The sequence below is a fragment of the Caretta caretta genome, chromosome 14 (assembly GCF_965140235.1).
Source record: "Caretta caretta isolate rCarCar2 chromosome 14, rCarCar1.hap1, whole genome shotgun sequence".
Lineage (NCBI taxonomy): Eukaryota > Metazoa > Chordata > Testudines > Cheloniidae > Caretta > Caretta caretta.
Window position 1 is genome coordinate 939,497 of NC_134219.1, and position 9,180 is coordinate 948,676.

General features: G+C 62.8%; 1 protein-coding gene across 1 annotated transcript in view; it reads right to left on the minus strand.

Annotated features, from left to right (window-relative positions):
• The window catches only part of GCGR (glucagon receptor), a 29,416-nt gene extending 21,139 nt beyond the window's left edge, over nt 1-8,277 (minus strand). The window contains exon 1 of the mRNA XM_048817413.2: nt 8,110-8,277. The gene's annotated coding sequence lies outside the window, so the exon portion shown is untranslated. The remainder of the gene's footprint in view (nt 1-8,109) is intronic.
• Between the last annotated feature and the right edge of the window lie 903 nt (nt 8,278-9,180).

Genomic DNA, 9,180 nt, shown 5'->3' on the forward strand with positions numbered 1-9,180 from the left:
CACAGCCCTGGGCTCCCCCCCAGCTCTGCGCTGCCCTGACCCACAGCCCTGGGCTCCCCCCACACCCAGCTCTGCGCTGACCTGACCCACAGCCCTGGGCTCCCCCCACACCCAGCTCTGCGCTGCCCCGACCCACAGCCCTGGGCTCCCCCCCATCTCTGCGCTGCCCTGACCCACAGCCCTGGGCTCCCCCCACACCCAGCTCTGCGCTGACCTGACCCACAGCCCTGGGCTCCCCCCACACCCAGCTCTGCGCTGCCCCGACCCACAGCCCTGGGCTTCCCCCCCCAGCTCTGTGCTGCCCTGACCCACAGCCCTGGGCTCCCCCCACACCCAGCTCTGCGCTGCCCCGACCCACAGCCCTGGGCTCCCCCCCCACAGCTCTGCGCTGCCCCGACCCACAGCCCTGGGCTCCCCCCACACCCAGCTCTGCGCTGCCCCGACCCACAGCCCTGGGCTCCCCCCACACCCAGCTCTGCGCTGCCCCGACCCACAGCCCTGGGCTCCCCCCACACCCAGCTCTGCGCTGCCCCGACCCACAGCCCTGGGCTCCCCCCACACCCAGCTCTGCGCTGCCCCGACCCACAGCCCTGGGCTCCCCCCACACCCAGCTCTGCGCTGCCCCGACCCACAGCCCTGGGCTCCCCCCACACCCAGCTCTGCGCTGCCCCGACCCACAGCCCTGGGCTCCCCCCACACCCAGCTCTGCGCTGCCCCGACCCACAGCCCTGGGCTCCCCCCACACCCAGCTCTGCGCTGCCCCGACCCACAGCCCTGGGGTCCCCCCACACCCAGCTCTGCGCTGCCCCGACCCACAGCCCTGGGCTCCCCCCACACCCAGTTCTGCGCTGCCCTGACCCACAGCCCTGGGCTCCCCCCACACCCAGCTCTGTGCTGCCCCGACCCACAGCCTTGGGCTCCCCCCACACCCAGTTCTGCGCTGCCCCGACCCACAGCTCTGGGCTCCCCCCACACCCAGCTCTGCGCTGCCCCGACCCACAGCCCTGGGCTCCCCCCACACCCAGATCTGCGCTGCCCCGACCCACAGCCCTGGGCTCCCCCCACACCCAGCTCTGCGCTGCCCCGACCCACAGCCCTGGGCTCCCCCCACACCCAGCTCTGCGCTGCCCCGACCCACAGCCCTGGGCTCCCCCCACACCCAGCTCTGCGCTGCCCCGACCCACAGCCCTGGGCTCCCCCCACACCCAGTTCTGCGCTGCCCCGACCCACAGCCCTGGGCTCCCCCCCAGCTCTGCGCTGCCCCGACCCACAGCCCTGGGCTCCCCCCACACCCAGCTCTGCACTGCCCTGACCCACAGCCCTGGGCTCCCCCCCCCAGCTCTGCGTTGCCCCGACCCACAGCCCTGGGGTCCCCCCCAGCTCTGCGCTGCCCCGACCCACAGCCCTGGGGTCCCCCCCAGCTCTGCGTTGCCCTGACCCACAGCCCTGGGGTCCCCCCAGCTCTGCGTTGCCCCGACCCACAGCCCTGGGGTCCCCCCCAGCTCTGCGCTGCCCCGACCCACAGCCCTGGGGTCCCCCCCAGCTCTGCGCTGCCCCGACCCACAGCCCTGGGCTCCCCCCACACCCAGCTCTGCGCTGCCCCGACCCACAGCCCTGGGCTCCCCCCACACCCAGTTCTGCGCTGCCCCGACCCACAGCCCTGGGCTCCCCCCCAGCTCTGCGCTGCCCCGACCCACAGCCCTGGGCTCCCCCCACACCCAGCTCTGCACTGCCCTGACCCACAGCCCTGGGCTCCCCCCCCCAGCTCTGCGTTGCCCCGACCCACAGCCCTGGGGTCCCCCCCAGCTCTGCGCTGCCCCGACCCACAGCCCTGGGGTCCCCCCCAGCTCTGCGTTGCCCTGACCCACAGCCCTGGGGTCCCCCCAGCTCTGCGTTGCCCCGACCCACAGCCCTGGGGTCCCCCCCAGCTCTGCGCTGCCCCGACCCACAGCCCTGGGGTCCCCCCCAGCTCTGCGCTGCCCCGACCCACAGCCCTGGGCTCCCCCCACACCCAGCTCTGCGCTGCCCCGACCCACAGCCCTGGGCTCCCCCCCCAGCTCTGCGTTGCCTTGACCCACAGCCCTGGGGTCCCCCCCAGCTCTGCGCTGCCCCGACCCACAGCCCTGGGCTCCCCCCCCACAGCTCTGCACTGCCCTGACCCACAGCGCTCAGCTAGTCCAGCCTTGGATATAAAAGAGGTATAACAGCGCATATTTACGCAAGGAGCCATCCAATTGGCTGAGGCACCGCTGATGTCACAAGTGGACTGACACTTATTTGCATACAGTTTTGCTATTGATTAAAATGCTGTAGTCATTGCACAGGGAGAGGTTATGATGTCACAAGGCCTCAGTGACATCAGCTTTTACATCACAGTGGTCCAAGAAAACCCAAAGCAACTGTTATAGCTTTTCCACCAGTAAGAATGCAGTATGCAAATGAACTAAATCAACTGTAAAAAGAACAGGAGGACTTGTGGCACCTCAGAGACTAACCAATTTATTTGAGCATGAGCTTTCGTGAGCGACAGCTCCCTTCATCGGATGCACGCAGTGGAAGTGAGCTGTAGCTTACGCTTTTAGTCTCTGAGGTGCCACTAGTCCTCCTGTTCTTTTTGCGGATACAGACTAACACGGCTGCTACTCTTAAATAAATCAACTGAGTACTCTTTGGCGGTCAGCATCTCTTCTCCAGGATGAGTTGTTCAGAACTGCAAAAAGCAAACCATCCCAAGCAGCCACCTTCAGCTCCAGCAACCCCCTGGGGGTGAGAGTCCCAGCAAGAAACAGAGCCCCTTTTGCCGGTGGGTGAGCTCTGGGGTGCGGATAAGGTGCCCTGCAGGGAGGCTGCGGGTGGGGCAGTCGGGCTCACCGAGTTGTCTGAGTCAGGAAATGAAAAACCATGCAACTCAGGGAACTCGGGCAGATACGCCAAAGCTCAGAGCAGGCAAGTGGCATGGTTGTGGTTAGCATGTCCTGCCTGTACTGGGAGCTCAGTACCTGGGAGGGCCTGGGAACAGCTCCCTGCTGTGAGGATGGGCTTGCAGACCCTCAAATCCCATCTTGCCCATTTAACTAACAAACGCTTTGGGTCTCACAGAGCTGGAAGACATTTCCTGGACTGTCACCAGGAGCACGAGCTGAGAACTGCACTGTGCTGAGGACTTGGCTGGTCAGTCACAGTGCAGGGGATCATCCCCCTTCCCTGCAGCGCAAGTGCCCATGCCCCAAAGAGCGAGGGAATGAGACCACTAGAGCAAGATACTGCTGACATGTCAGCCCTGGCTGCACAGGAATCGCGAGGGGAGACGCTTCCCCAGATACGATGGTTCCTTCCTGCATCACCCATGTGGATCTCAGAAGCAGACACTGCTAGGTGGATGCTGGCTATTGCACACAGCCATCAGTTGCAGACTGGTTCTCCAAACACTGGGCCTTATAGTGAGATGGAGCCCAGAGAATGCAGGGCTTCACAGCCATGACAGGAGAGCTGACAGGCACAGAGCATCGGGGCAGAACTGGGCACAGGAGCAGCAGGGAGGGGAGGAGCGGAGAAGCTGGTACTGGCTTGTGGACCTGGTATGTAGGAACACCCCTGCTGGACTGGGCCTGATCTCCCCCAAGGCTCAGTGCAAAACCAATCTGGGGGACAGAACTCGAGGGCTGCATGCTCTCACCCTCGTGCTGCTGGCTGAAGTTTGCAGGTTACAGGTTTCTTGTTATGTATTTTTAATCCACATTTTGTCTCTTTCCTGCTCAGTCTATTTTTCTCTCTTGACGCAATGGAAGCCAGAATACTGACTTCAGCAGGGCAGTGCCAGTTTTGGGGAGGAGGTTGTGGGGAGGGTTCACAAGGGCTCACTGTTGGGGCAGCACCAACATGGCCCCGGGGAGACTGCAGGTGCTCACATTTTCCTGCAGACACACAGATGAAGCAGAAGGAATTGCAGGGGCTGTGCTGAACCTGGGTGAAAGCAGCAGAGTACGTTCACAGGGCAGGACAGGCCCCAGGCTGGGCACAAGCAAACACCCAACCCCCAGCACTGGCTACAGAACAGCAGGGCAGAAAGGAAACTACGGGAGGGCAATGATTTGTAAGCCAAAGCCCTCTTGTGTCCCCCTCCTCCCCCAGAGCTTGGGCTCAGCTCTGAAGAAGTCCCTTGCTCAGGAAGTGACGTGTCAGGACCAGAGAGAGCAAAGGTGAACTCTCTGCACGGGCTTCACAAATGCACATGCAGCAACAAGGTCACGGACTCAAAGGACCTGGTTAAACAAAAGCTTTACAAACACTCTGTTGACACAGCCTAGTTCAGAACAGAGTCACAAAGGGCACTCGCAGGGGTGCTGCTATGTGGCCCACAAAGATAGGATTTGGGGCCTCCACTCCAGGGTCAGGGGTGACCCACCAGGTCAGATTCACCTGTAGGAATAATCCAAGAGCTTTCACTCAGGTTCTCAAGTCAGCACAGGTCCCCCCACACTGGTGTGAAAAGCAGTGTAACCACTGGCTGTTTCCAGCCCCATTTAAGAACATCGGATTTACACCAAGTTCTCCCAGGTTTGGCCCATCTACACTAGCGTTTCCCCAGAGTTTGATGCAAGCTCAGGGCACGCCCTGACTGGTCATTCCCCTCATGTGGGTGGGACCCTGCATGAACTGTTCCCATTACATCGCACAGCAAAAGTAAAGTCATTTGAAAAGCCCCTTCCCAGAGGCGCCTGGGGCCTGGGCAACTGTCACAGGCTGCCAGGATTGCAGAGAGAAGTGCGCTCACCAGCCACTGCCTGGGGATATGCCAATGACACATAATCATTGTGGCCAGTCAAGAAAAGGAGGGACTCAGCCCTGGGAGAACCAGGTACCTAGGCAATAAGATGGCAGAGGGCACCCAGCAAGGGAAAGCCATGGTCAAGCCCATAGTGAGGGACAGTTTCGCTTCTCAGTACACTGCTCAGGTCACAGCTGTAAAACCAAAGGGAAGAGGTCTGACGTCACTGCAGGAAGCCGTCTGATCAACATGCAGCTAGGTCGAAATGAGGACCAAGAGAAAGGGCTAGAGAATAAGATGGATGGACATTGCCGTGGCCTTTCTCCCAGCCCAGGGGGAGCTGGTGATACCAGCGATACCATGATCAGCATCTCCAAAAGGGCAGACAACCGGGGAGTGCAGAGAAAGGCCACACACCATGAGGAGAGGGGGCAGTACTGGAGACATGAGCTAGCTCACGTGGACAGGAGAGGAAGAGAAGAGGTTCTGGAGGGAGATGCTGCTATTCGCACCATCCCATAATACTAAAGCAAGGTGGCACAGCTGTCCGGTCACACAACCAACCTTTTATGGTGCCCCAGACAAATCAAAATAGCCCCATTCGACCAGGAAAAACTCCCTATTTGCCCCCACCCGCTGTGCCATTCCGTAGGGCCCAAGAGCACAGAACCGGCTCTGGGAGTGGTTGCCAAGCAGGGAGCTGGTTCCCTTTCTCCAGCTGGGAGAAATGCAGAAAGGTAACAAGCAGCACCGAGCCAAAGGCCAGGGAGAGCTTGCCAGTCCCTGCCGTTTTAGCTGTCTCCTGCATGCCCTGTGGCACAGGGCAAGGATGCGGCCAGCTCCCGCCCGCACAAAGCCACCCGCACCAGCAGGGGCACTGGACCATGCTTTTTAACCTTTAAAACCACAGCATCAAACCCCAGGATGGGTTTTGGTTTTTTACACAATGGATCATTAACCCATGGCACTCACTGCTGCCGGGTACCGGTAAGTGAAAGAGCTCAGTGTGTTCTAAATCAGATTAGACAGTAGGATGACTAAATATTTGCAGTAACACCAGCCACGATAAACAGCTGTGGATTGACATGGCCCAGAGTCTAAGCTGCCAACCAGTTGGGATCATGAGGAAACCCCTCCCCCCTCCCCGTCTAGTTTGCCCCATGAGGTACATTGTTAAGTAATTTCCCTCTCAACTCACAGACGTCAGGAAGGTGCTGGGGTCCCTCCCAGACACCACAGGGGTCAACGCTGCATGTGCCCTGCAGCATCTCTCTGGCATGCTGCACAGTCTGGTTTCACAGGGGCCACTTCCTTCCTCCTTCCCTACTAATGGGGACAGGCCACGGGCCAGAGGCACCATCTTTTGTTCCATTCTGGCTACCCCCATGGATCTTGGCCCCACCAGATCTTGTTGGGGAGAGGGGCAGCAGAGACAGGTGGGGGCTCTGCTAGGAGCCCTCTCCTGCTCCAGGCCTTGCCCCACCTCTTCTGGAGGGGCTGGATCTCCAGCACCGTTGTCCTGATTATTAACACCAGCTAAGTGGCACAGCGCTGACCCCCGCCCCCCCCAAGTCTCTCTGGCCCCCGCCCCCCCGAGTCTCGCCAAGGAGGGACGTTCTGGCCACTGCTCTAGTTACAGGGAGAGCGAGAGGTTGGGGGAGTAGCTGCCCTTGGTGCCCTGGAGGAGCCCAGCGGAGGGGAGCCGAAGCTCTGAGCACAAACACTTCAGACGCTGCCTCTCCTCTTGCAGTGGCTCCCCGGCCCTGCTGAGCTGTTTCCTGAGCCCAGCCAGCGGCCCGCCATTAGCATTAATTAGACTCAAGCTTTGCTGCTGTTGGGGGACTTGCTGCTTGGAAGCGCTTCCAGAGCGAGGCGGGGGGCCGGGTGGAGACGTGGTACAAGGAGGGGTCACGGGTCGGGGCTGCCTGCCGGGGGTGGCACCGCAGCCACTCAGCATTAAGGGACGGGGAGCAGCGAGATACAGCTGTTGGAGCATGACAAGGTCCCAGGGCCAAGGGGATGGTGCAGCCACGAGCCAGGCCTGGAGGGATGGGCTGCTGCATACCCACCGACCTGCTAGCTCAGAGCATCCGGGCGTTTGTCACAACAATCAGCAGTGAAACAGTTAACCAAGTTATCTTTTAATCCTCATCATTAGGGTTCAGAGTTAAGGCCCCTGAGCTGAGTGGCACCTGTCTCAGGGGCTAGTGCTATTGCCCAGCCCAGATCATACATGGCCCAAGGAAAAAGGGGGGAAAGGAATCCTGCCTCTCTGACCCAAACAGCCAGAGCAGGGGGCTTTCCTGCCTCTCCTGTGCTGCTCCTCGGCCACTAACTAACCTCTCCCCGCCCCCCCGCCACCCCGCGGCCTGCGCTCCCCCTGCTACTGGTCTGGGTCGCCTCTGAGCCTCTTGTCTGGCTCTGCCTCACCCCCCTCCCCGCCGGGACGGCGACACGGTTTTGAAGGAAAGTTTAGCTTTTGCACTGCAGGGGCGGGTGGGGCAGCGGGCCTGGATACCGCGGTGACGGGCGCTAGAGCCAGGCAGAGTCCCGGCATCTCCCCGGGTACAGACAAAAGATACCCCGGTCATAGCGGCGGAACCCTGGGCTGCCCCATCCTCTTCACCTGCCCCTAACCCAGGGACCGGAGCGGGGGGCTGCACCGGGTGAGAGAAACAAACCATCCAGAGACCAGGGAGAGCGACGTGCCCAGGAACCCAGACCGGGACTAATACGGGGAACAGCCACGGAACAAAACACCCCTGGGGAGAGCGCAGCGCCCCCCGTGCGCCCCTGGGGAGAGCGCAGCGACACCAGCCCCCCCCCCCCCGTGCGCCCCTGGGGAGAGCGCAGCGACACCAGCCCCCCCCCCCCGTGCGCCCCTGGGGAGAGCGCAGCGACACCAGCCCTCCCCGTGCGCCCCTGGGGAGAGCGCAGCGACACCAGCCCCCCCCCCCCGTGCGCCCCTAGGGAGAGCGCAGCGACACCAGCCCCCCCCCCCCGTGCGCCCCTGGGGAGAGCGCAGCGACACCAGCCCCCCCCCGTGCGCCCCTGGGGAGAGCGCAGCGACACCAGTCCCCCCCGTGCGCCCCTGGGGAGAGCGCAGCGACACCAGCCCCCCCCCCCCCGTGCGCCCCTGGGGAGAGCGCAGCGACACCAGCCCCCCCCGTGCGCCCCTGGGGAGAGCGCAGCGACACCAGCCCCCCCCGTGCGCCCCTGGGGAGAGCGCAGCGCAGGGTCTCCCGCCTGTTCTGCCCCCAACCCGTCTCTTCCCCTCCTGCTCCCCCAGGACCTGTCCCCTCGTGTCCAGCCCTCTCCAGCCCGCAGGACCGGGGCGGTACCTCGTGGGGCGCGGCTCCAGGGTGCATCTTCCAGGAGAGGCTCCAGGTGCCCGGGCGGGAGCCCAGCCGCGGTCCGCCTCCCTACCTCTCCAGCTCCGCGGACAACTTTTGCCGGAGCTGCGGCTCAGGGGGAGGGACCGATGGGCGGGGGAGGGACCGGCTGGCCACGGAGCAGCTCTCGCTCCCCGCAGCCTCTGCTCCCCTCCCAGGCTGGAGCGGCCCCCAGGCCAGCAGGTGCAGGGGGAGATCCCCGCAGAGCAGCAAAGCTCCCCAGGCCAGGCAGAGCACCAGGGTAGCCCAGGTCTCCTCCCCTAGAATAAAGAGCCCCCCACGGCACCCCCCACACGCTCAGGGTGGGAGGGGGGTAGCACCAACCCCACTCCCCACCCAAAGGCCCCAAGGAGGTGTCCTGGGACCCTGGAGAAGAGGGTTGTGGGGCTTTCACTCCACCCTCTGCCCCTCCTTTTGCCCTTTGTCCCGGTTCACTCCCAGCCCCTAGATGTGGAGAAGCCCCTGCGTCAGCCCTAGAGCTGGGGGGTGGGGGCCACCTTTGGGGAATGAGAGGATCCACCTCGGTTCATAGCCAAGGGCCCTGTCCTAGCGTCAGCCCGGCCGCAGCACCCGAGGGGCCGGAATCGGCCGCGGCGTGACTGCCAGTAAGGTGTCATTAGCACTCAGGCAAACAGAAGCCAGTGCGGGATGTGGTAGGGCTGCCAGAGGCCTGGGGCAACACAGACAGGGAGCAGTACCTAGGGCCCCGACAAATTCATGGTCCCTTTTGGTCAATTCCACAGTCACAGGATTTTAAAAATCGTAAATTTCCTGATTTCGGCTACATCCGCAATTTTAGGGTATGGTAGTTGAAGGGATCCTGATGCAGAAAGGAGGGGGGTGGGGGGGGTGGGGGATGTTGCCAGGTTATTGTAGGGGGGGTTGTGGTTCTGCTACTCCTATTCTGGGCTGCTGCTGGCAGCGGTGCTGCCTCGGAGCTGGGATCCCAGCCAGCAGCCGCCGCTCTCCGGCCGCCCAGCTCTGAAGGCAGCACAGAAGTCAGGGTGGCAAAAACGTGAC